Here is a 27,566-nt window from a genome sequence, read left to right as displayed (position 1 = left end):
ATATATATATATATATATATATATATATATATATATATATATATTTGAGGATTCATAAAAATGTGTTCCAGATTGTAATAGCTTAAGCAACTAGCTCATGAATGAATGAGTCTGGTAGATTTGGATACCTAACTTGAAAACATTTACCTGCTTTATCTTCCACATTTTGAAAGTAGTTAACAGCAACAAGCTCCATCATATCCTAAGCTCTAAAGCATAGCAACTGATTCTGGCTTGGATCTCCAAACATCATTTATCTCTACTTGAAATTTTTACTGGCTGTGCCATAAACCCTTGTGCGCCTGCGGTAGCATTTTGGCCTCTTTCTTCCTCCTGACCTACCTTCATTTGTAAATGTAGTGGAGAAATATCCTAGCAATCTTCTCAGCAGCTAAGCCCAAGGCATTTATATGAAGGTGGATGCCTATTGAAATCAATGAGCCATGTGTCCAGGTATGGCTATAATTGCTTAATTCTATGTTGTTGCAGTATGACAAGTTACTTTTCTAAGATCTGCTTCCTTCTCCCCATTACCAGCCACCTCTTTTTTGTTCTGTGGTGTCCTGTTTATAATAATGTTGGGTAGTATACTGTACAGGTGAAATAATTTGCACTCTATTCACACTGGAAGATTATAATGCTTTGCATTGTTACGGTGCTATTTCTTATCCTTGTGCATTAGGGATGATCACGTACTTCTTGCATTGTAGTAACTGTCCCATTCACTGGATCTGTTGATAAGTCCTGTGAAGGGGGGCGGAAAGGCAGATTGTTTAAATGTGCATGTTTACACATTCACAGAAAGGCACACAAGATTGTGTATGCCACGTCTTGAGAGTGCCCTCATAATGCACACAGAGGTCAGTCAATAAAGAGTTTTGTTGATACAAGGAATGCAAGATCAGGCTTGCTAAAGATGTCTATTCTTGGGAACAGAAAGTTTATTAAGCAGTGTGGGAAGAGCAGCTGTAAAAGGAAAAAAGAACAGAGATGGTAAAATTCTGAGCAAGTTTCTTAGTTACTTAGGTTATGATGATGATGATGGTGGTGGTGGTATGACAGAGCCCGGTGAAAGAAATTAAAATACTTCATCCTCAGGTTATTAAAATAGGTTGATTTGCAATATTATGTGGTTGTGAAATCAAAATCTATGTTGCTGTTGGTGTTGAATTTCTTCTCCCTGCCTCCCCACCCCCGGCGTCCCCCAAAGCAGGCCATAAAAACAAGAATTGCTTTTACATAATAGAGAATGTGAGTTTGATGTTGACCAAGTAGACGAGAAAAATTAGATGACTGGATGACTACCATACTATCCAAAGTTTACATGTCCCTTCTATCATGTGTCCTCCTTGTCCACTGTGCTGCGACATGGATCCAATTGCCACAATAGGTGATCAAACTATGGGATGTCTAGATGGGTGAAGGGCTCAGGAAAAGAGTAAACTGCCTGGAACAAAACCATTTTCCCACAGTTTGGAAGTTGCACCTATAGCCGGGATTGTCTGTACCACTATTTCCTAGTATTTCAAAACAAATGAAGCAGAGCAGGATGTTGAATGTTTTTGTTGCAAAAGGCACTGCCAGTTTATTAGCCTGAGAACACAATAAAACAAAAATACTACACTTCCTCCTTTTCCAGGATTGCTTGAAGTTATAAGGGGATGCAATGGCATTTCTTGATTTTGTTGTTATTCTGTCAGACGAGGAAGCCTATTTGTGAACGTGTTCTTACTATTAAGTCTTACTATGAAAACCTTTTTATTTGTTTGATAGGACTGTACCTGTTAGGACTTCAGGTGAAGGGGAAAGCAAAAGAGACCCTCATGACCATTTTAGATTCCTTGAGGAATAGTAATATTTCCAGTGTATTTTCTATGCCCCCCCTTTTCCATTTCTATTTATTCTAATTATTTTAAGAATGGTCTGTTTTTATTCTTTACTTTTGCTTAATACCTACGCATCTATTAGCAAAGACCTAAGGTGACATGTAATGGCTTTTCTTACCCTTTGGAAACTATGAGATTAGGCAATATGGTTTGAACTCTATCATGTTGTGTGTGTTTTTATTGGTTTGCTTAAATTTAATGCACTCCATTTCATTACGCTGTGGGAATATAATATCAGAAACTTCCTGTGCCTAATTTAATCCACATGAATTTTAACCAGACTCTGGAATCTAAAGGATTGGATATCTGTCCAGAGAAACACAGGCAATGAAAGGAAATGTAGCCAACACTTCCATGTGTTAAAAACCTTTTAATAAAAATGCCAAAAATATTTTTTTGCTGGTACTAGCACAGATTTATTTTTAAAGAAAATAGATGCATTAATGTAAGTAGGGAAAGAACTTTTCTCAGTAATGTTAGGTAAACAAATTGGAATAGCATTATGTAAATTAATATTGATCATCCTACGACCACTCCCACAAATTCAACTTCATGCATTTTCAGACATGATTTCAGGACTGTATTCTTATGTTGTCATTCCAAGAAACCATTGGTTCAAGTGTGAATGAGCTCAAGTGCTATATTTCTGGTGCTCTTATGTATTTGCAACCTTGGGATGTTAGGAAAGAGGTAGTACCTCTGGTGAAGGACACATCATGCTCCTTCTAGGGTAGTTTGTCCACCTTTGGTGTCCACCCTGCACTCAGCTCTCACATGTGGCTCCTAGAATCTGTCAGCATGTGACAGTGACTACACCCCAGAATAGCTTTGACTGGCTGGCTAAACCAGATGGGTGTCTGATGGATCTCAAACCCTCAGTGAATTAGGGACTTATCCTGCATGCAAAGGCAGGATCTGGCAGATTGCGTGGATAAGACCAATAGTGGGTCAGATGGTCAAGAAGGCAGTTTCTGTACATGCTGTAGAGCAGCGGTTCTCAACCTGTGTATCCCCAGATGTTGTTGGACTACAACTCCCATCATCCTTGAGATCTGGCCTTGCTAGCTAGGGGTGGTGGGAGTTGTAGTTCAACAACATCTGGGGACACACAGGTTGAGAAAGGCTGCTGTAGAGGGAAGTGTGAGGCAGATGGGGCTCATCAACCTGGAAAGGTGGCCCATCTAAGAGAAGGGAAACTCTGATCCCAAACCTCCGCTGCCTTGTGGGATATCTTTGGGAGTGGAGTGGGGGGAAGGCTAAGGAGTAAACCCTACACAGATCCAGAGTGAATTCCCTACGATGGTTGGGTGGCTCCTTCCAGCAATTCCTGAAGTCCAACTGGTGCCAAACATATTGCTCTGCTTTCCTTTGGACAATGTCAGTGAGGTTGAAAGGGGGGTTGTCATCAGGGCAGCCCAGAACTTCCATAAAACACTGCCCAGGCTTGCACCCCAGAAAGGTCACTTCCATGCTGCTAACACAGCAGTTTGACTTCACTCCCAGAGGCACACTGCATTCTCTCTTGAGACAGGTGGATGCCAGTACTGAACTGTGAGCTTGAATTTTAATTTAGCAAGATTCCATAGGCTCCCTATTTTAGAAACAGCCAATTTTGCTTAAGTTAAGCAAACCTGTCCCCAACTCCCACCCTAGCTGAAGAGAGCTAGCAGGGCACTGGAAGCAGTGAGTGTCACTTAACTTCCCCTAACCCATTTAGGAACATTCTGTTACTTTATGGGTTACATTTGCCCAAGTTTTATTTTAATCTCCTTACAAAATCCATGCTCTCATCATGCTTTCAAATTATAGTTCAAATATTAATTATCTTCTCTTTTGAAACAACTTACATATTCTGCTCATATTATTGCTGCTTGAAAATGAGAGTGCAGTCTTGTGCATATCTACTCGGAAGTCAAATGAGCGCATTCAGTGGGTCAGTAGATATAGGACTGCAGCAAGAATATCCTTTTCTTCAGGGTGCTATTTCCAAAATCACAGATGACGAGAATAAAGTCAGTTTATATTGTATTTCATTCAGTCTGGTTTCAATGGTAGAAATGCAAACGACAAGGTTTTTTTTGGGGGGGGGGTTTAAGTCACTAGATGTAAGTAGAATGGTCAGTGGAAATCTTTCTGTTTCCCCTCCTTCTTCCCCACCATTCACAGTTTTTACACTTTGGAAAGGTTTAATTGTCCGGTTCTCTCCCATTTCTGCTTTTGAAACGCACACTTTCTTTTAAAAATATGAGATGGAACAAATGTAAGTCAGGTGAAAAAAATTCTCGCTCCCCACTCTCACATCCTGAGCTCCAGTCGTTATACATCTGGTATAGCTCAGGAGGGGGAGGCAAGATTCTCCTCTGATCCTTAAGTGCTAATTTATGGCGGTTGTGCTTTTTGCTTTAGTGGCTGCCCTGAGAATTGGAAATTCTCATCTCCATTTCCCTAGCCCTATGACAACAACCGTGTTATTTTGGAAAGCAATTCAACGATACCTTGATAAATCATAAGTTAAGCCCCTGCTGCAATCTACTGAATTCAAGGTCGTGTTTGATAAGGCCCAGATCCAGCAGCTCCTTGGCAGGCAAAATCTGCTATGCACAATGCCCCTTATGCACAAGGGCATCCTCATTCATTTTAATAATGGGACAGCTCTGCTTGTTGAGTACAGAGGTGCTCTTGTCACTAAAGCCTGCACACAAAGGAGTTCATATCAAAGCACATGTAGTACTTGGTATACTAGGAAATCATCTCCACTTAGAGGTTTTGATACAACCAAGTGGTATATAAGTTTCGTTAAATACAAACAACCAGCTGAAGACTTTTCTATTATCCTAGGCCATTTAAACAATGTACGCTTCTCAGCCTGGCCCTCTCAGTTTTAAATTGCATTTCAGTTTATTTCAATTAATTTTGCATTGCTTTATATTGTATTTTTAATTAACATTGTATTGCTTTGTGCACTGGCTAGCTGAATATAGTGAATGGATGAATAAATAAATAGCATAATTTCTTCCAATTACAAGGGACAATTTACACAATTATTTCCAGTGAAGTCACCACAGAGGTATATTTCTCCTCCATCATTCTGTAGTTACGTCCCCCTTGTGAAAGTAAACTTAAATTCTGAGCTGCAAAGAAAAAAATAACAAATCCCTCTTCTTAAGAATTGTCAGACACGAATTTGACCATAAGAGGGCACTATGAAAGCTTAAGTTTTGGAGAAGGACAATAAAATGTCACCCATCCAATACGGTTCTGTGAATTTTCCATAGATTGATCCTTTAGTTGGCAGTCTCAATAGAAAAAGAGGGCAGAGGAAGGATACAGCCAATCTGCTGGGTAAAAGAAAGAAAATCCTGTGTGAGGGAACTGAAACAATGTCAGAAACACTCACTGCACCAAATACTTTGGAACACCTTGTTCCATAAAGCTTGGACAGCCTTTTGTCAGGTGGCAAAGACATTCTGGCAAACTTTTGTGTGCTAAGCAGCTGTTGTAAAAGTAATGTTTTATCTGTGGTGTCCACCTGTGTCAGACATTTCTAATGTCTTTTAATTTTGTTTTATAACATTGTCACATTTAAATTGTCTTAAGGCCACCCTGAGTAATGCGTAAGCACCAGCCAGGAAAGACAGAAATTCCTGTATAATTAAGCAATCACTGAGCAGTGGCAGCCACAGCAGGCAGTGGATCTGCCACATTCTCATCTAATTTTAGAATTCCCTCCAGCTGTCAGGGACTGGCTGGATGCAGAGGAGTGGTAGGAAACTGAAAAGAGGTAACAGGGTTTAGTGAGCAGGAAGAGCTGTGGCAGAGGGCAGTCCAGACTCGGAGACAGGAGAGGAGGGGTGGCAGGAGACCGAGATGAGGCAGGCTGCGGAAGAAGGGAGTCTCTCCCACCTGCTGTGACTAGCTCCCCAACCTTGCTCTCCCAGAAATGCAGAGAAATGAAGATGGCAGAACAAAGAGGGGCCAGGAAAAGAAGCCTTAGGCTTCTGAATGAGGGGCCAGGAAAAGAAGCCTTAGGCTTCTGAATGAGGGGCCAGGAAAAGAAGCCTTAGGCTTCTGAATGAGGACCCCAGGGGAGGACTCTTAGAGAGCAGTGGGAAGACAGGAACCTTCAGTCCTCGCAACTGTGTCACTGAGGAAAGACCTACTGGGGAGAGTTGCTGTGATTACTAACCTTGTGCTGTTTTGGTTTATTTGAATAAAAAGTTAACTTCATTGACACCAATTGTTTTACTGTTGAACAACTGCTGACGCAAACCCACATCTTTTACCCCCAAGCTCTTAGAACTACTCCATTATTGACATCAGTGAATGGTAATTTTAACATGGAAAAACAGTGCTGACTAATACTGATGATTAGGCACATGCAAATATATTGTAGCTATGTTTCCATCTGCCACCAAGGATAAACAGAGTAATTATAATGGTTAAATGTATGCTTTCAAGTATGCCACCTACATCTAAATACTGCCGCATCAAGTGCTGAGACTTGGTTTGCCACATAAAAATATCTGCCTCAGCAGTTTTACCCTGTGTGACATGCAATAGCTTGCAGCTTTCCAAAGTTCAGTGAACCTTAATGGATACAGCACAGTGAAAAGACAAGAAGGAGGGGAAAGTAAAGGCAGAGGAACCATGAAGAAAATAGGATACACATGTCATCTCAAAGGCTCTAGTTTTCTCTAGAGAATTTTATTTCTGTTCTGACTGCATGAAAAAGGGAAGTCCATTTTTCCTAAGAGAGAAAAAAAGAGGAAGAAGGCACGAGATACAGCTTTCTTCAAGTCATTCTCAGATTGGAAGGTGCTACAGATTATGTGTCCTGGGAATAACAGTATCTGTTTAATGTAAAGATTCTCTTTTGACTCCATCAGCTCCTAGTCTCCCTGTTCCTTGAAAGGCAACATTATAGGTATGTGGCAGGAAGAGTAATAAGACTGGTAAACACACATGGGTGTAGCCAGGATTTTTGTTAGGGGAGGCAGGCCTTTTGTTAGGGGGAGTAGAACCTCAGTTTGCTGTGTATCTATTGAATTTTATTGATTGGGGGGCATCTGCCCCTCCCTGCCCCCTCCCTTTTCACTAAGAGCCTGTTCAAATTATTAGTCCTCAGATAGCCACCCCTGTGCTCACTTCAGACTTTTGAAGCTTGGGCAGGAATCTCTGGTGGAAATGTGCTGAAAGAGTCAGTAACTCCTGACAAGGCCAGGGACTCTTGATTTGCCCCATTCATCTTGTAAATCAGTGTGATATGATTGCTATTTCTTGAACTTGGGCATTCACAATTCTTGCAGCGAGGGACCTGCCAGTAGGCCCTTGGAACTAGACCTCAGTGTCCAGACTGAGCGATGGTGGAGACACTCCAGATATACAGGTCTGAGGCTATTTAGGTCTCAGTGTACCTCTGGGTGGGACGCGGGTGGCGCTGTGGGTTAAACCACAGAGCCTAAGGCTTGCCAATCAGAAGGTCGGTGGTTCAAATCCCTGTGACAGGGTGAGCTCCTGTCGTTCGTCCCTGCTCCTACCAACCTAGCAGTTTGAAAGCACGCAGTGCAAGTAGATAAATAGGTGCCGCTCCGGCGGGAAGGTAAATGGCATTTCCGTGCGCTGCTCTGGTTCACCAGAAGCAGCTTAGTCATGCTGGCCACATGACCCGGAAGCTGTACGCCGGCTCCCTCGGCCAATAAAACGAGATGAGCGCCGCAACCCCAGAGTCATCCATGACTGGACCTAACGGTCAGGGGTCCCTTTGCCTTTACGCCTCTGGGTACCAGTCGATGAGGGAACAAGTGGGAGAGTTGTGCTCAAGTTCAGTTTCTGGGATTCCTGTAGGCATCTTGTTTGCAACTGTAGGAACAGAATGCTGGATTAGGCGAACTTTTGGCCTGATCCAGCAGACTTCTTTTTATGTTCTTACGCTCTTATAGTGGCTTTTATTGCAGGATATCAAACCTGACCTCATCTCTGGAAATCCATGTTATGTCCATGTTATCAGAGTCAAATATTGTGCTGTGAGTGGTAAGCTTGTGTGTCATCTGTCAAAACCTTAGTAAACAGGAAAGTTTCATAATATATTCTCACCCACCCAGAAATCTGGATAATATATAGGAATACTAATAAATTGTCTGGGTTTCTCCATATTTTTGCATGCTTAGGCACCTTGAAGAAGAGAGAGAGAGAAAGGGAATAGATTTATTGGGCTCTGGTATTTCAGTGTTGATAGTATACTTCTAACACATTTTTGTTCAGCTGCAAGAGATTTCTGACTTGTGAGGCATTTTCTGGGTAGTGATTTACTACTCAGCTAGATAAGTACAGTCATTGCTGTAGCAAATCCATGATTATGAGCCTTTATTCAGACTTCGGTTTTGCTTGATTGTACCTAGAGATCAAAAGACAGATTTCCATTTAGAGTGGAACCGTAACAGCCTATTTCTTAGCTGATCTTAAAAGCTGAAAAGTGTAAAAAGGGAGATGAGGGTTTTAGTACTTTTGTTTAAATGTGTACATTTATGTGCACTCTTCTTCTTTTTTAAAAAAAGAACAGTGTAAACAACCCAAAGGCCATATACTAGACTCAGCTTCAAAGCAGGGGTCAGAGAGACTAAACAAAATGATCAGACAGACCCCATTTCAAGAAGGGCATAAAATCCCCTAGTAATTTTCTCTAGATTGTTTAATGTGTGAATCTATTGCTACAGATGTGGGGATAAATTATGGGCATTACTTTCGTTCCTTTCTTTTTAAAACACCTTTTAAAAATGCTACTCAAGGCTATTGCCATTTAGTATGGATCCTGGATATGAGAAAGTATATAATCTGCTGGTGAAAACTTTACAGTCGTAAAACGTGCACGTTCTTTTGTGTGGCACTCTGCATTGCTATCGGGGAAGGGTGTAGCTATGCAAATGCAATGCACATTCTTATTAACATTGTTCGAGCTTGTTAAGCAATTCCGCCTTTCATAGCCACAGTTGTGTAGGAGAGAGATTGTCACTTGAGTTTCAGCTTAACATTTTATTTTTAATCAAATATTTCATTGGCGTATCCCAGGAGCCTTTCAGGTTAAGAGTGGACACGGAGAAGTTAGATAAGAATGAAAATAATCTCTCATACCACAAATTGACTTCCCCCTTTGTAGCCTGAGACACTGTTTCCAGCTGCTTTTCAGCCTCTTAAATCCTTGAAAGCTTTCCTAATCCTCGTGTAGGCAGCCCTTTATGTGTGATTCCTCCCTCCCCCTTCTCCTGATTGGTGAGGCTATTTCATGGCCTAATTCAGCCAACTACGACATATCTGAGCTGTGATTTGAAATAGGAGCTCGGCGGACAGTTGGCTCGCTTCTCCTGACTTGCAATAGGCTAGCAGGGAGAGGGCACAACAAGGTGGAGAAACTTGACATTGTCTTGACGAGCGCGCGCTCTCTCTCTCGAGCGGGGTACATACGGAAGGAGCAGGGAGGCGGAAAGTTGCCGGCTTGTTGGGAACTGCGCATGGGATTTCGTTTCCTCCTGAAACTCTCCTGTTTCTGGCTGGATGGATAATGGGATTCTAAACATGAGGCAGGTAAGACACACGCGGCAAAAGCTGCTCTGGAGGCAGGAAGCGAAGGGGGAAACCCAGAGAGGTGGGTTAGGGGGACTGGGTGGTGCTGATCATTCGCATTTAATTACTTGATTCTGTAGAGCTGTGGGTCATTTTTGAGTTGGATGCTGATCATTCGCATTTAATTACTTGATTCTGTAGAGCTGTGGGTCATTTTTGAGTTGGATGCTGATCATTCGCATTTAATTACTTGATTCTGTAGAGCTGTGGGTCATTTTTGAGTTGGAAGCTGATTTTGCAAGTTTTGCCTTCTGGATTCAACAACCCCCCCGGCAAAAAAGCTGGTAGTTGGTGACGTCATTGGCAAGGGCGATCGGTTTTGAAAAAGGGGGGGGGGGTGATGGCAAAGGATCCCTTCCCGGGATTTGCCTTGTCAGCTCCCGTTTGCTCAGCTTTAAATGGGTGGCATCGCATCTCTTGCGCTCCTACCTTTTGTTCGTGACAATCCACAGTAGCATAAGTTGCTGGGCTCCTGCAAGCATGCCATCAAATGCTGAGCCTATATAGCATTTCTACCCAAACGTCATTATTTTAATATTTCAACACCTTTTGCTCGTTAAGCTCTTGTTTTATTTATTAAACGAAGGGAAATGCTATCTATTCACATTCCAGTTTAGCACATGTAAGTGCTAACAAAAGAGTCTGTTGTTGTAATTTGTGAAGTTTTCAGTACTGACAGATAAATGGTTGATTTTTGAATTATATATATGTATATATATGTATGTGTGTGTGTGTGTGTGCCATGGCAGATTTTTGTTGTTTCTTAGTTTTCATGGGGGGGGGCTGTTCTTTAAAGATTCCTTTTTGATAATTACATATTTAATTAACAACTGACTGGGACGATGCCAATACCTGGAAGGTATTTTTTGTTTGCGGGTTGCAGGTGGAGGGGGGCGGAGAGAAAGACAGAGGCTGCAATCCTACTTACCTGGGAGTAAGTCCCATTGCATTCAGCAGGAGTTGCTTAGACACTGTCACGATTGCACTGTGAATCTGCTTAACTCTGTAATCACGAAGAGTAAAGAAAAGAGACACTTTGCACCTGTATGGACAATAAAACCCCTCATATTCTTTCCATTTTCAGAAAACAAGATTGTAGGAGTATTTTAATGGTGATCAGAGTAATTTCACAAACAAGAATGAGAGGGAAATTCTGGGAATATTGCTTCCCTGAGATGCCTACTTGTGGAGCTGGCTCGCCTTGTAGGAAAGCAATTTATTTACTTGTGCTCAATCAGATCATTTTCCGCGCAGTGCCTGGAGCATCCTGGGATTCATTTTAACCACCAGAGGGAGCTTGGCTAAGAGAAGTTTTCAAGAAAGAAGCTTAAAGATACTTTTAAAAAGATTTCATATGTACTCTTTCGAAAGTAGTCAGGACTCCGTTCTACATAAATGTTGAGTAAGGTACTTCCGGTTAAAATGAAGTTCCAGGCGACCTTTAAGAAGCAAATGACAAATGTGCAAAGTATGGCTTTGAGGGAGAGGGAGGCAAAAAAAAATGTAATAAGGAAGGGAAGATGTTTAAAAAGAAATGGTTGATGGTGGTAATGAAATGCACATAAGTGGTATTGATGAGCACAAAAGGAAACAAGCGAGACATTTTTTGCCTCATTAGACTTGTCCACCTCAACATACACTTAACTCCCCTGCTCAGGGTTGGGTTTTTTGTTTGTTTTGGTCTGGTAATAATTTAGCTATTCTGAACAGCTATTGTATCTTTCCTGTGTACACTTGACATTGCTCGTATTTGTCAATTGTGCAAAAAGAGACACTTACGGCCCTCTTTATGTGCTCCTTCATTAACACCCTAGTCACGGATGCACCTGTCCCTTCTATGCCTGTCACTTGGAGCCGTATCTCGCATTACAGGACCCAAGAGTGGTCTCAGAATGGCAAAGGGATATGAAGTGTTTCATCTGATTGTGTAATTCACACTTCTGGCATGCGCCGTGAGAATCTTGATGTGTATTTGCAGTGCACATGTCTGAGCAGGAGTCAGTTGCATGTATTAGGGATCCTGATTATATATTTTTGCAGCACCACAGCGTGCTCCTGTATCTTAAGATTGCAGTATAGGAAACAGACCCTATTCTGAATCAGCAGTGCGGATACTCCACTTAAATTAGTTCCTTATTAAGGCTGTCAAGAGACTTATGTTTTTACTTGCTCTGTACTTGGAAGTAAACACACACACCCCAATGTTCTGGGGACTTGTTGCAATCCTATGTTGGGGAGTCCTGAGTACAGTTTCTAGGGATCTCATTCAGAACATGAATTACTTCTGCGTAAATGTGTGCAACGCAGTCCTAAGCATGTTTACTCAGAAGTAATACTGTGGTGGTATCAAAGTATGGTTAACTGAACTTTGGTGTGTACCAGCCTTAGAAGTGAACTGTGATGGTCACATTTGTGTGCCTTATTTCTTCTTTTAGTAGCCTTTAGTGAAATATCTGTTTATCTTCGTGTACTGAACAAAATTCCATCAAACCAGCAGATCAATCAGCTAGCATTCTTCAGCAGATGGAACAGTTCATGCACATCCAGAGACTGACATTTTTTCTAATGTTTATTGGAGGTTTGCAGAGCTGAAGAACTAACGGGGATTCAGAAACTGAGAGTTAAATACAATGAGATGAATGTGACCAAAAGCCAGAGATGTGAGCAAACTGAAAACTAATTCTGAATTTAAATTAAAAGTATAATAAATAAAATGACACTTGGACAAAAACAGGCTATCTGTTACCTTCCAGCCAGTTTCTCATAACAATGATGCTACAGTTTGGATTTATTAACTTTCAGGCACAGTGATGTGTCTTACTATGAAATGGAGGCCCCATATTGCCCTGATAAATGATCTTGACCAATGCAAAATATAAATTCTCAAGAATGACAGAAAGGCATAGATCTGTGTCTGGGTGCTGTCTGGAAGAGCAAGAATTAGCTTCAGAAATGTAATATGCTGCCAGCCATACTGATAAGATTCAGCCTTCACTAAAGCAGAAGCAAGCCTGGAGGTTCTATAGAGAACTAACTATATAGCCTTGATTAAACAACTGCCTGGGACATTATTGGAAAAGCAAGGCACAAGTCATTAAATATATTAAAAATATTGATTGATGTGTTATGAGTATGCTGTGCTATGAAAGGTTGCAAGAACCAACATTTATTACAGGGATAATTGTAAACATAGGAGGAATGATATCTCTGTGGACAGTGATGGAAAACTCAACTACCTATGTGGCATTTGAAAAACTACTTTTGCTCCTTTGAAGATGTGTCAGGCTTCCACACGGTCATCTAATCTCTAACCTGCTTTTTGTCATGCAAGGAAATGGCAGGAGGATGTTTTCTGCAGTTGAAGCAGCACGTATAGCATGCTCAGTTAACTCTGTGCCTCTTTCAGGATTATATTCTGTTTGAATATTGATCTTCCATGTCATTTTTGAGGAAAAGCAGGTTACAGATTTAAAAGCACAAACTTTGGGTTAAGCATTCGCAAGGCTTAGTAAGGATGCTAGCAGGAGCGGTTTACTTGAAAACTGGAGAGGGCAGTGTGGGATCTTCTAAAGACTCCCTAACTCTTTACCTTATACACTAGGTACAGTATTTCATTGCAAGTTGGGAGTTGCTTGCTTTCACAAATCCCCACCACCTTCTACAAACTCCTTCAGCACTGGAGATGCATTTCAGCAGTATTTTGCGATGGACTTTGACAGAAAGTGGGAAGAAGCCAGCCAGCACACTGATTCCAAGTAGATAGAAGAAAATTTGGTTGTTAGCAAGTGGATGTATTTAGGACTACAATATTCTGAGAACTGAACAGAGAGGGGAGGTGGGGGATTAGGAAGAAATTCATCTAAAACTTAGCACTTAGCTTAGCTTAACTTAGTTCTATGGGTGGCTAGCAGAAGTCGTATGAAGTGTGCTGGGACTTACAGACAGGTGTGCCTAAGAACGCAACCTAACTACACACACCCCTAAAATTGTCTGCCCCCTTTTGTGTATATTCTTTTAATATCCTCCAGTTTCCCTACTGAACTGTTTCTATTCCGTAGCTTAATTATTGCTAGAAGAAGAAGAAAATCTCCTTTAAAGTGTTGACCTCAGCTTTTAGTGAGAGTTTCCCCATCCTTTTGTACTGCTTCTCTGACTGAAAGAAAAATGTACTTCGTGTCTGAGAATGTTGCTGTTGTATTTGATGGATAATAAGGGAAGAAAAAGTAGATGGAGTCCATAGGCTGTGTATCAGTTAATTAGTGGCTGGACATTACCCAGTAGGAAGTCTGGGAAAGGTTTTTGTGTATGTGTGTGTTGTCTGCTTTCTTTGATCACTTGTGTGGTAAATAGACATGCAGAGTAACTATGGCAACATGTGCTGTAGGTTTGTGGGAACAGGGGAGACTCAAATCACTCAACAAAGGATAGTTTGTTAGAATAGTTGGTTATGATTACAAAAAGGTGGTAACAATCAGGCTATTTAAAAACATGCGTTCTGGGAGGAAAATGCACATTTATGTTACCAATTTAAAAGCAAAATATGTTTCTGTAACTACAAAGGGTTGCTTTGGTGTAAAAGGAAAGCAGAAAGAAATATGGGACTTGATTTAATTTTTTTTTTAAATTGACCCTTTCATAAAATTAAATGGGCTAACATTTGTGGAGGCTTTAAGTATTGCACTGAAATCAAACCAAAAGGTCGTGATAATGGCATAGGCAGGGAGGGTTAGCTTGGAAGAACAGCTTTCTGCAAATCCACAAGCATTTCTGTACTGTACAGTACATGCTTTCTTAAACTTGTGAAAATAAAGTACCTATTCCTGTTACCTGCCTGTAGAGGTCAGACTTGAAATTGAATTGCTTCCTCCAAATCCTTTTAAGGCAAAGCCATGGGAAGGAATGAAAGGGAACACCACTTTCTGTATTAGTCTTACACAGAAATGCTCAATAATATGGGTGGTTTGTATAGTTTTAATTCCATAATTATATTGCAAAATGGATTGGTGCAAAATGGGTTGGTGCATATATCTTCTTGCGTCCTGACTAAATATACACATTTTATATGCTTTTAAATTATTTAGTTGTATGGCTCCAGATGATCCCCAATAGACTTTCAGTTGTTCTGTCAGCAGAAAGCTTTTGTGACAGTAAGACGCTGTACATACAAGGAGGGGATTTATGGATTCGGGTTAAATCATCATTCCAAAGATTGTAATCAAAATACAAATTAATGTGTTGGTTAAAAACTATTTACCATTCGAAGTGCTGCCTCATACATATACTTACTCAAGGCACTATTAATTCCCATTTAACCCTATGGCCCAATTTGGATTTAACACTAAACCATCTTTTAGTACAACCTGAATGAGCCTGGCCAAGCCTTGGGTGCATACAGGAAAGAAGATGGAAGCACCTACAGTTCAAATTAACTAGTTTGTTGTTACATTTGAGAAGGACAGAGTTTAAACAATGGTTTATTGAAGCAAGCCACAAGCAAACCATGGTTTCTGATCCTGGCTCTTTCAAATAAACCATAGTTTAAAGTAACTAAAGTTCCCTATTCAAACACAACATCAAAATGTGGTTAGTTTAAGCCAGAAAACAGTTGTGTCTAGTCTCCTCCTCCACTGTGCACTGGTGGGAAGGAAGTAAAGACTTGAGCTCAAAGTCTCAAGTTCATGCACATGGTTAACTATGGCTTGATGTTACATCCAAACTTGGTTTTTGAGTAGAGAATAATCTATGATAATTGCTTCAGTTGGTCAATCCCTGTCCTTTGAACACTAGCCATCATGTTACAAGAAAATTCAAATAGCAACATTCAGTTTAAAATCCTCAGTAAAATATATCTGAAAGTATCTGGCCTAGAGAGATTGTAGAAAATGATGTACTGTACATGGTTTATCTATGGGATTCATATTCATTGCAGTATGCACACTAAGAGGTTTCTGGCTACTCAAAGACTAAAAAATTATTATGGTATGAGCAAGGGTCAGAGACCTTTTCCACTTTGAGGACCACATTGCCTCATGGGCAGCCTTCCAGGTACAAGTGGGGCCTGGGGCAAAATAGACCAAGCAACATATGTGCCTCTCACTTGGTCCATTAGGCCACATCAAAGTGGTTTCTCTCAGACACATCTTTCCATCATCCATCCTGGCAGGCCAGAGGCATCATCACAGTTCGGACACATTCCAGCAGAACAAAAGTACTTGAGGAGGTTGGTGAGGAGTGTGGCTTAGGCACCATCCATGGGGCCAGATAGAGAAAGCTGGAGGAATATCCTGGGGCTGAGGTTCCCCACCATGGCATAAGCATCCATGAACACAAGCCCATTTGATCAGATGAAGTGGGCTTGAGTCTATAAAACCTTATTGATCTCATCTTAAATCATTTCCAGACTACTTACTCTCTAAGCTGTACTAAAAAACAACAACATTAAAGCAGCATTATAAAACTAGAAATTCATTGTACACCGGGGGAAGAGTTAGGTCTTTCCAGGACACCTGAAACAACTGATGAATGATGGTTTATGAATGATGGAGGGGAGGGAATTCCAGAGCGCAGGGGCAATGGGAGAAACTCCCTGTATTTGAGTCACTGCCCTGTGGTATTCTATAGGGTTTGTGCCATAAGCAAAATTTCCCCAGATGGTCATCTGTGTGATCTTACAGGTCTATGCAGGTGTAGGCAGCTTGATCCTTTAGGTAACCTAGTCCCAAGTTGTTCTGGGCTTTATGTGTTACTTAGAAGACCTTTTGCATGGCCCTGTAGGCAGCCGGCATCCAGTGCAATTCCCTCAACACATCCAAGTGTGCCACTTAGCCGTCTAGCTATTCTGCACCGGCTGCAACTGCTGGAGCAGGCCCCACATAGTGTCCAGTTGTGACATTGTGAATCACAGTGGCCAAGCCATAATGAATTTGTTAGAGTGAGGTCCAATTATGCCTGCCTGCCTGCATACACAAAAGGATTTCCGCTAGCGTGATGGGACTTCCAGTTTCTCACCTCCAGTCCAACCCTCTGGAACAGATGTTGAGCATATGTAGCCTGGGGGAGGAAGAGACAGAAAAGCCCTGTTATGTTGAATCTCAACTTTAGTTTTTAAGGTGCCACAAGACTCTTGGTTGTTTTTGCTGCAGGAGACTAACAAGGCTACCCTTTCTGGAGATCACTATGGTATGATGCGCTGTAAGGTAAATACTTTTAAAAGTGAAAGCCCTGCTGTCTTCTTGTGCCCATGAATTCCTTTGCAGTTTTTGAGCTGGATTATTTTACTGCTTGTGTTGTTTCAGTCATTCGATTGTTTGCTATTTAAGTAGAATTTTAATGTGTCCTATTATTTTATTGGAAGGTGCCTGGAAATAAAAAATAAATACAAATCAGTGCCCAAAGAACATAGCTTATATGTTTAAACACTGTTGGCATACTCATTTTAAAGCATCAGCATTGTCAACTTTTTAAAGCATCAGTATTAGTCAATACAGTATAGAGCCAGTGCTTTATGATGGGAGAGCAAGGGTCCCGGTAGAAGCAACATTGGAAAATCCATGATCCAGTCTCTTGCTGTTTTAAAAAGTTGCTGTGGGTCATAGCTGTCAATGTTTCCCATTTTTTAAAGGGAAATTCTCTTATTCCGAATAGGATTTCCCTTTAAAAAAGGGGGAAGTTGACAGCTATGCTGTGGGTGGCTCTAGATTGAGACCACAGTGGGAGCGATGAGTTTTGAGGGGCTTTACTCAGTGCTTGATTTGCTCACCTGGTAGTTCAGTTGTGGAGAAAGGTTTGTAGTGCTGCTGAAAAACAAGCTTTAAGCTCTCTTTTTAAACTATACTTGACTTCTGCCTTAGAACATCTTACAATATTACATTGAAAGTGTGAGGAGATGACTTCTAGGCACAGTGCAATATGGACTATCCATCCGTGGACAATTTATTTTTGCTATTCCCATGTATTTTATTGGGCAGTCTGTGGGCTTTTGTTATTCTGCAATCCATCTTTTCTTCTGGCCTGCCTGCACAAAAAAGGGAGGCATTTTTGTTTCCTGCTGTGGCTCTTTTCAAACTTGATTTCATCATAACTGGGGAACAAACCTGAGTGGTTTCTTTCCTCTTGACAGCTGAATCCTTATTTGTTAGTAAGTTACACTGAGTTTCAGTGGGGTTCAGAGGAAGATAGCAAAGATGGTGGAGATCAGGTCCTATGATAAAAGTCCGGATTTGAGACTATTAAAAGGCAATATTTAAAATTTGCAGGGTTTTGACGTAGTTAATGGAGCAAATTTGTTTCCACTTGCACCAGAGTGTAGAACCCATACAACAGGTTTGTAGTATAAGAATGGGGATTTCACTTAAATATTAGGAAGAATTTCATAATGGTTATGTGTTACCTTACAGTGTAACAGACTGGCTTTGAAGGTGGTAGTCCCTCTTTCCTTAGGCAGACATCATGCCTTGGTTCTCAAGTCTGAGAAGGTTCCACTGTGAGAGTAGGTAATATTAAGACAGATGGAGCCCCGATTTAACTCAGCATTAAGTGGTTTCCTATGTAATACTTGCAACTAAATCACAGAATTATAGAGTTGGAAGTGACCTCAAACAAAGGTTATCTGTTTAAAAACTTCTGTTGGTCTGCCCTAAAATATTTATAGTCCACCTTCTGGTTCCATAAAGCAGCCCACCAACAGATATAATAAGAACAGAGAGTAAAACACTAAATCAGAGCCATTATACATCCCTCCTGTAAAGGGAAGCTTCTAGCTGAAGTTGAATTTGACAGTATCTTCAAGCTATACAGTTTCTACGCAGTAGCAGCTGACTATGAAAGGCATAAGGATGACAATCTTAGTTAGACTCACTATGACAAAGTTTGAGAATCAGCATTAAAAAACCCAGGCAGTTGGTCAGGAATTACATATGCAACATGAGAAGACAACATGTGTGCGCGCGCACACACACACACACACACAGCTAGCACAGGAAAATAATTCTAGCTTCATACACAGTATTGCGTGTGTGAAGGAGAACTGAATCGCACTGCTAGAATGTAGGCAACATTTGGCTGGTTACTACGCAAATGTGCTTACAAGACAGTACACCCTTGCATGACAGTCATTGAAAACTAAGAGCAGCATCTTCCATTTATGTCTCACCATGTTGAACCTCAAGAAGCCCTTGTGCACAATGGTAGGTGAAAACTGCTGTCCCAGGGCTTTTGTCCTGAGATGACAATCTCTCATTCAAAAAATTTCCAGGGTGCTGCAGCTGTGCTTACTTGCTAGCTGTCCTAGGTCATTCAAAGGCCAGTCAATTTCTCTATGGAATGTGAACTCCACTTACTAGAGAATGCTGCCCTCCTATTGTTGACACAGTCACTTATCCTAGGTGAAAGAGAGGTGAACCAAGAATGCCTGATCTTGCCATGGGCTGCTGATTCTCCATGAGCTTCACTTCAACCTTTGCTTTCTTGTCTTGAACAGTGAAACAAATGGTTGGCTCTGGGGTGATTATCCCAAGATATGTGCATTCTGGTCCACCTCCCTCTTGGGTCCTGATTTCAGTTCACAATGCCCAAACTAGCCTGCTTTTGCTAGACCAATTAATCAGTTTATCCCTTCCTTTTAAAAGCAACGTTAATAATTGGGGAGGTGGGGTGGCAATGTCAGAGACAGTGGTAAATGATGTAACTTTAATGTGTATCAGACCTATGAAACCCATTCACTGCATTAATTTCACTTTGAGACTTATGGTTTTAAAAAATGGGTTAAATCCTTTATTAAAAGGGTTTTTAATGTTATGTTTTGTATTGTGATGAAAGAAGCCAAACAAAGCAATTCAGCTAAGGATTTCTTCTGCAGTTAAAAATGCTAAAAAGTGGGCTGTGGTTGTGTTTGGTTTGATTAAACCAATATGGTGATAAGATATTAAAGGAGAGCGACAACATTATACACATCGATAACAGAGGACATTAATGCCTGCAGCCACAATCTACATAGTGAATTCTAATGGGGGATGGGGGGAGATGGCTTCTTACGTTAGATAGGTCAATGTGATTTGACCTAGTTTTGCTTTGCTACTTAGAAATTATGTCAGTATTACTTATGTCACTCCCTTGGATGAGCAATTTAACATCCTTTTTTGCATTGCAGTATTCTCCTAATACTCTATATGTTTACTTATTCTGTCGTATGATCCTTCAGGCAAAATATTGCAATCTGGATATAGGACAAGAAAAAGCCACTAGGCTTTGTTTTGAAACATGTCCTTGCTTTTGGTGAAAAGAACCATTTATTTGTCTTAAAAATATATAGAAAATCACCTTTGAAATTCTAAAATCCTCTCCTACATCCCTCCATATAATCCTTATGAAAATTAAATAATGAACAAGGCCACGGGTGCAATTAGGATGTGAACTGATCCTGCTATTGCTATGATGTCTTCCATGCTATATTATTATTTTTGACATTTATGCTGAGTGTGAGAATAGTTTATCTCTTGAGTTTTCCTTCAAACTCCTGAATGCACTGAAACAGTCTTAAATGCTAACAAATTTTATTTAAAGCATAAGCTTTCATCAACTAGAGCTCCCATCATTAGTTGCAACATACTTAGGCTTAACACATTTATGGCACAATTATTATATTACCAAATTGCAATAGATTTCGACTGTTAAATGGAGACAAAGGGAAGGAATGTTTACATGTCCTATTTCTGTTACTATTGAAGCAAAACTAGGTTTTTCTGTGTCTTTTCATTTGTTTGATAGTTAAACAGCAGGGCAAGGTACAATCCCATGCTTATTCTGAAGTAAATTACAATGTAAATTACAATGTAGTCAATTACAATGTAGTCAATTACAATGTAGTCAAGTAAAGTAAAGTAAATTACAATGTAGTCAATATGATTTTTCCTGCATTTCAGGGAGTTGGACTAGATGATCCTCAGGGTCACTTCCAACTCTACAATTCTAGCATTCTGGCTGATTTATTCCCATTTGAGGTGGCTATGTTACATCTCCATTGTCAGAAGCCATATGGCTCTGGATACTTATTGCTGGCAATAACAAGTGGGGACAAAGAGGATGAACTAGATGGGCCTTGGGTCTGATCCAGGAGGGCTCCTCTCATGGTCTCTTATGGCAACCTTTGGTGACTGACCTAGGATCTAAATTAGTATGCCATGCAACAACATGCTTCTATGTGGCACCCAGGTGGCCATTTCCACTCAGTCAAATTTAGCAAAATGAACATGTGAGGTGGAAGGAGGATGATGCCCAGTAGCCGTGCCCCACTCCCAACACATCTTCTGATCACACTGGTGATGGTGGTGTATTTGCATCAGCTACAGGGAACCAGGCGGAGGGCCTTCTCAGTAGTGGCGCAGTAGTGACTTTTAGAATACATCTGTTCAGGGATGCTTTTAATGGTTGATGTTACCAAGTCAGATGGATGGCATATAAATAAAAAATAATGATTTTTAAATATTAATTTTATTATTATATTGTATGAAAAACAAAACCTTGTTGAGAAAAAAGAAAACAAAATGGCCATATCCACTAAATCAGTTCATAAAGAGAATAAAATTGAGTGCACTGCAAATTATTCATACAAGGTCAAATTTTAGGGTGGACTTGAGATTGCACCTGAATCTTGCAGTCCAGACTACCTTAAAAGTTACCGTATTTTTTGCACCATAACACTCACTTTTTTCCTCCTAGAAAGTAAGGGGAAATGTCTGTGTGTGTTATGGAGCGAATGCCTACGGATGGCGGGGGGATCTGCTGCAGTTGTGAGCAGAGGATCCATGGTTCCCCTTCCTTCCCTCCTCCGTGGCTCGCTTTGAAACAGCAAAGCGGGAGAAGAGCCACTGAGTGGGGAGGATAGAGGGACAGGGAGCCTGCTTGCTTTAAAGGAGCAAAGTGGGAGAGGAGAGGAGCCGCTTACACGAGTTGGCTCCTTTAAAGCAAGCAGGCTCTCTGTCCCTCTCTCCTCCCCACTCAACTTGCTAAATAGCAGCAAAGTTTTTCAGCTCGCTAAGCCAGGGAGGTGGGAGAGAAGCAGAGCCTGCTTGCTTCAAAGGAGCAAAGCAGGAGAGGAGAGGAGCCTTCTCCTCTTATACCCCTCGCCTGCATTATTAGCAGCATCCTTCTCTACACACCCCACGTGTGCTCCTTGTCCCTTGAGTGCTTTTCCTTCCCTCCCCACCTAAAACGTGGTTACAAAGAATGGATCCACATGGATCCTCAGGATTTTTGCATTGGGCTACCCCAAACTCACCGTCAGATCACATGTCTGTGGCCACAGCATGAACCATAAAAATCATACATCCACTGTTTCATTTAGAATATTTTTTTTCTTGTTTTCCTCCTCTAAAAACTATGTGCGTGTTATGGTCGGGTGCGTGTTATAGAGCAAAAAATACTGTACATATCCCCTAAACAGTAATTTAGGGAATATGCAACTTTAATTTAATTGCATCCAATTATTACTTAAAACACAAAATGAGTCTCACTAGTTTAAGGAGCAACAAGTAAAATTAACATTGGTTGTGGTGTGTGTTCATGGGTTGTTGTTTTTTTTAGGAAACCATGCTATGTCAACACACGTTAGAAATTTAATCAATCAATCTTTCAACAGTTTTGTGTTTGTTGTTTTTATGGGGGGTCATGAGGTTGGTAATTGCCTCAAACTAACATGGACAATTGCTTAACTAATATTTGTGTTGACATTGGGTAAGTAGTTCCGAGACTTTTTTTGCCAAGTCCTTGAGAATTAATCAAAAGAAAGTTGTTCAAGTTTATGTTGGCTGGTTTATAATGGCAAGCTCCCTTTGCTGGTGATGTGCCAGCTTGCATGTCAATAACTAATTGCAGTTTTGAAGTCTGACACTCATCGGCCACACATTTTCTCTGCTTGTCAACTCTTGTAAATAGACTATGGACAAGAAAAAAAAATCACATTAAGTTAAAGTAGTTAGTGAGTCTTGAAGATTTATTTTAAAATATGGGCACTGGCTGGTATGAGCTGAGTTTGAATTAATCATTCGTCTTTGTAAAGAGCAGTGTCTAGCATCATCCTGAAGGTCATTACAAGCCATTGGGACAAATGAGATTATGCTTCCTCTGTACGGTGCTATTGAAAGCTGTCAGTGCACCACAATTACTATCAGGGTCTGAAAAATGTGTTCAGCACACAATACCTATTCTGGCTTTTGAGAGTTTACCTGGCATTGCACTCACACTTTCAGGTATATCTTCAAATTTTGAGGATTAGTAGCATTATTTTTTAAAGGTAAAATAAAGCTGTGATGCTCAGGATGCTGAATTCTGGACCCATTTTCTTCATTCAGTATCCCACATCATATTCCTGACAACAAAAAAAGCTTTATGATACTGGTGCAAGTTTGAGAGAATTCCTGCAACAGTTGTCTATCGCTTTCCCAAACTAATTCTTGTTGTAATAAGCATCCATAAGAATATTTCAGCAATTTTCTAGTAATATGGCTGACTTTCCCCCCTTTCCAGGAACAGGCAGACCAGAGAGAAAGTATGGGGTTGCAAATATGCATGTTCCAGCACTCCATGAAAGTTTTTAAGTGGTCTGGGGAAAGGTGAGATTTTCTCATTAGGCCCAGCACAGTTAATGATTGACACAAAAGAAAACGTACTGAGTGAGTGACAATTTGACATTACACGTCTTGGTCCAATAAAAGTGGGCTAAGCAAAAATAACTGTTACAGATCTGGGGTAACAGAGGTTGAGGGTGCAAGGGCACCCATAGCTGTGAGAATTATTGAATGTTATAAATAGAGTAGAATTTTGCTGATATTTGAAGCATTGAAGGGAAGATGCCAAGCGGTAGATTTAACATACAGGCTGAACTAGATCCCATGTTCAGATCACGGATAGCGATGCTGTTAAGAGCACAAGGAGAACTAAGTGCCGGCCCATTGTGTAAATGTAAAGGACCCCTGGACAGTTAGGTCCAGTCAAAGGTGTGTGGTGCTCATCTTGCTTCAAGCCGAGTGAGCCGGCGTTTGTCCACAGACAGCTTTCCGGGTCATGTGGCCAGCATGACTAAACTGCTTCTGGTGCAATGGGACACCATGACAAGTGCCAGAGTGCACGGAAATGCTGTTTACCTTCCTGCCACAGCAGTACCTATTTATCTACTTGCGCTAGTATGCTTTCAATCTGCTAGGTTGGCAGGTGCTGGGGTAGAACAACAGGAGCTCACCCTGGATTCAAATCACTGACCTTCCAACAAGCCTAAGAGGCTCAGTGGTTTAAATCACAACACCACCCACTAACCCATTAGAGAACAATTGACCATGCAGGTGCTGTCCTCCTCCCCAGCTCTGTGCTAATTAGCAGAAGACAATAGCAGAATTGAGAGAGGGAGGTTACAGGAGGCATGATGTTGCACAGGGAAAATGTGCCCTTTTTTGAAAAATAGAGGGCTGGATAAGGCATTGGGAGCGAGCAGACAGCTGGGAGGAGTTGCTTGGAGCAAGGGTTCTTGGGAAGGAGAAGGATAGAACCAGAACTCCAGGCAGAGGCCATGCCATCTTGGTAGGCTGGAAGACAGATACAGTCAGGGCTGCCAGCCCCTGGGGGCCTAGCCCTTTGTGGAGGGGGGAGTATTTTGGGGGTCCAAAAAGTGCAGAGCACAGTGCAGCTGTAGTGACCAGCATTGGTGGTCCACCTTCAGCCTGAAGGACCATGATGCAACCCCATTGCTGAAGCTAAGCAGGTCCAAGGTCTGGTCAGTGCCTGGACTGGAGATCACATGGGATTCACGGCACCTTTTGCTCTATTGAAGAAAGGCAGCATATAAATGTGATCAGTAAGATAAAGAATCCCATCCATATCCTTGCACCCGGGCTGGGAGAATACTGTGCTGGCTGTTTGCTAGCCTGAAAAGTCCACGCTGATCTAACGCTGGCTTCTGAGTAAACATGAAAGGAATACAGCTGTCATGTCACACCTGAAAGCAAGCGTCAGGAAAATCTTGTAAAAGAAATTTAAATTGGTTTCAGTGGGAATCCCAACACTTGAAAGAATTTTGTTAATGACTAGACAAAGTGACAGCTAAAAATTTTCTTTCTTACAGCATAATGAAAAGCCCATAGGATTAGATCACTGGGAATTATCAAAACTTTGATATAAACCCATGCTAATAAAGAGCATGTTTTTTCTGACAGCGACAACAGACTTCAGTTAACCTTACTATTAGGAGCAGAATGGCTATGGGGAGAGGGGAATCACAAAATTGAATTGCAGAGTGAAGGCCTCAGTATAGCTTGATGCTGGGAAAGCTGCAGAGTTAAAAAGTATTAAGAGGTTTTGCCTGTTATCCAGTGCTGATGTATAATTACACTAAAGTTTACATTTGCTTGCAACAGTGTCTCTTGTTATATTTGTTTCATGGCAAATGTGGATTGGAGATCAGCTGGGTTCTGAGTGTGCAGTATTTGGAACAGACAGCTGAGAATTGGTCACCTGTCTAGCTTTTGCTCGTGTTTTGATCATTGCATTTTTACTGAAGCTGTCTAAACAGTGCAACTATCAGTAAAGGCTGAGAACTGCCCCTACTGTATTATTTTTAACAAACTAGATAGAGCGCCATTGTGGTCCTACAGATGCCAACTACTGCTGTGTTGCTAAGGGCACCCAGCAACACAACTTTATCAACCTGGCGTTGCTATTAGGTGAACCACTTTGCCCAGCAGAACGTCCACTGTAGATGCAAGTAATAATCACCTTCCTCCTTCCTTCTATCAGTCAAGATCCAGTAGCATATCTGCAAGCAAATCTATGAAAGCTAGCAGCCTAGAGTCTGAGCAGCAAGGAATATATACACACACACCTTAAGACCAAGGGCAAGGGTGCTTGGCTTTTTATACAATACAGTTTTCAGAAAGCTCTGTCATAAGGGATAAACTATACATATATGGTACAAAATGTGGCTCTTAAAAAACACATTATTAGAAATAGCTACTTGTGGGCCTTATCAGGACACTGGTGTGCTGGGAGGTAAGGAAAAAGATAGCATTGGGTAAAAGAAGGGAAGTGTACATGTGACATTAATGTGGTTAAACCATCCAATGTACCCTTTTCTTGTCGCTAAAAGGGTAAAGAAAAAGGTGTCAGCCCTAGGAACGCAGCTTGGACTTAGTACTTGCAGGACTAAGGAGGACATATAGCATGGCTTTATAGGTTTCTGAAGCACTATAGAATCTTTCCACATTTATAGCTTTCCTACATAGTATGTAAAGTAGGCACTTGTGACAATTTTTTATTTTGGTTTTGAACTTTTACTAAGGGTCTCTCTTAGAGTGCTTGTGCTGAAGACAGTTCTATAGTAGCATGTCTATCAGCACAACAGGTGTCTGAACTTGTAGCACTATATGGTAAGAATATGTTGTGCATTTTCTCTTTAAGGTTGCTCTCAGGCCTCATTCAGCATTTAAGTCGAGGTTAACTCCATTTTTCATAGGTCTCAGAATCTGGAATTGTACAATTTTATCCTACCAGTACATTCCAGATAATAGAATAGGCAGAAGTCAGATGTCATGAAAGCAGCCTTTTCATTTTAATTTCTTTCTTATACATTTTTGAACATGACCTTATGAACTGAAAATAAAATAGGGTGGGGGGAGAGAAGCTTATACAGCACAACCATCAGGGTGACAATAGGCAATTGTCAGAGGAAGGCATTGTTTAAATAGTTTTCCGTGGGAAGGAAAGTATTAGAGCATTTCTGTCTAGGTGACAGAAGAAGGCAATAAGGGATGTCTGCAGTAGTGTAGACGCAAGATTCAGTTCACTTGGTGAGCGGGATGGGGACTACAGCAAACTTTCGGGAAATTGCTTCATCTTCATGTCTTCAGCCAATGCAGCCTTTGGGTAAAGATGCAGCTCTTATGCCATGGAAGCCCACCCTGCGGAAGTTAAAACATAATTGTACATAAAGTCTGGACAATTAACACAGAGCAGGGAATATGTGGTAAGTAACATGTTGCTTTCTTTCAGGATCTAGTCTACTCACCCAGAAGTAAGTGTTTAGGTTTTGGCTGGTCCACAGTCACTGGCATATGTGTGAGAGGTGAATAGATTCCCACAGGTCTCCTCCGCACCTGCCTTTGCAGTCCCTAACATTATTTAAATTTATTGTCAGATTTGTCTTTCAGTTGCTATGGTTGAGCAAGGTGTAGGAAGAGTTTGCTTGTCTGGGAGGGCTGGCATGGTAGTAGATTAATCCTGTCTTTCAGTCAGGATATGACACACTCAGATGTTATTTGAACATCTAAGGGTGCTGCAATTTATGTTCAAAAATTTCCCTTTCTTACGCTACCATGTTTCAAAATGTTAGATGGTAGTTATCTGCAACAATTAGGTTATTTTATGTTTTGCTTAAGCTTTGGAGTGTGTGTGTGTGTGTGTGTGTGTCTACACACTCTAAGGGAAAACTAATAAAGTCTGTGGTAGCATGGGAAGGAAAGAAGAACAATTTTAATGCTTTGAAGTCTATCACTTAGAGAGAATCTTATTATCATAACATATTATGATTTATTCAGCTGAGAATAAGAGATAAAAGAGAGTAGAAAACAAGGTCATAGTTCCAGGAAGGAAGTTGAGGATTAGTGAACATTGAAATGGCATGGCATTGTAATAAGAGATGCAAACAGTAGACATTTGGCAAACTCAGATGCTGCTATGCATAACTGAAACAATGAGATAATGCCTAAACGATAGACTATCCTGTGTGGCCACTCAAAACACCCCATTTAGACAAATCTGATTTAGCACCATTGCAAAAGCACCTGTTGATTTATGCTCTTGAAGACTAACTTGTGAATACTATAAAGTCCTTCCCTGACCATACCTGAAGCTTCAAACCTCATCAGAGAAAGTCCTCAAAAAGTCCTGCAAATAAAATTTGGTTTTGGCGTGGAAACTGAAATCTTAAGGATGCTTTCATGGGAATGGGTCTCATTGAAACTGCAACACAGAAAAATTAGACAAGATCCTGCAGCTCATTGAGCAGTCCAAATGGTGGTATCA

At 41.0% G+C, this 27,566-nt stretch overlaps 1 protein-coding gene across 4 annotated transcripts in view; it reads left to right on the top strand.

Moving 5' to 3' along the window:
* MID1 (midline 1) overlaps nt 1-27,566 on the top strand; it is a 261,929-nt gene that overhangs the window by 149,669 nt on the left and 84,694 nt on the right. Inside the window, exon 1 of one of the 4 annotated variants that reach the window (XM_083501934.1) lies at nt 9,153-9,464. The exons of 2 other annotated variants lie outside the window; for them this stretch is intronic. The gene's annotated coding sequence lies outside the window, so the exon portion shown is untranslated. Of the gene's footprint in view, nt 1-9,152; nt 9,465-27,566 lie in introns of those variants that run through there. One more of the 4 variants, XM_083501938.1, reaches the window with a different exon arrangement.

This window comes from Podarcis liolepis (genome assembly GCF_965112155.1).
Source record: "Podarcis liolepis genome assembly, chromosome: 4".
NCBI classification, from domain to species: Eukaryota; Metazoa; Chordata; class Lepidosauria; order Squamata; family Lacertidae; genus Podarcis; species Podarcis liolepis.
The sequence above is the reverse complement of the archived record's forward strand: the minus strand, read 5'-3'. Positions and strand labels throughout refer to the sequence as shown.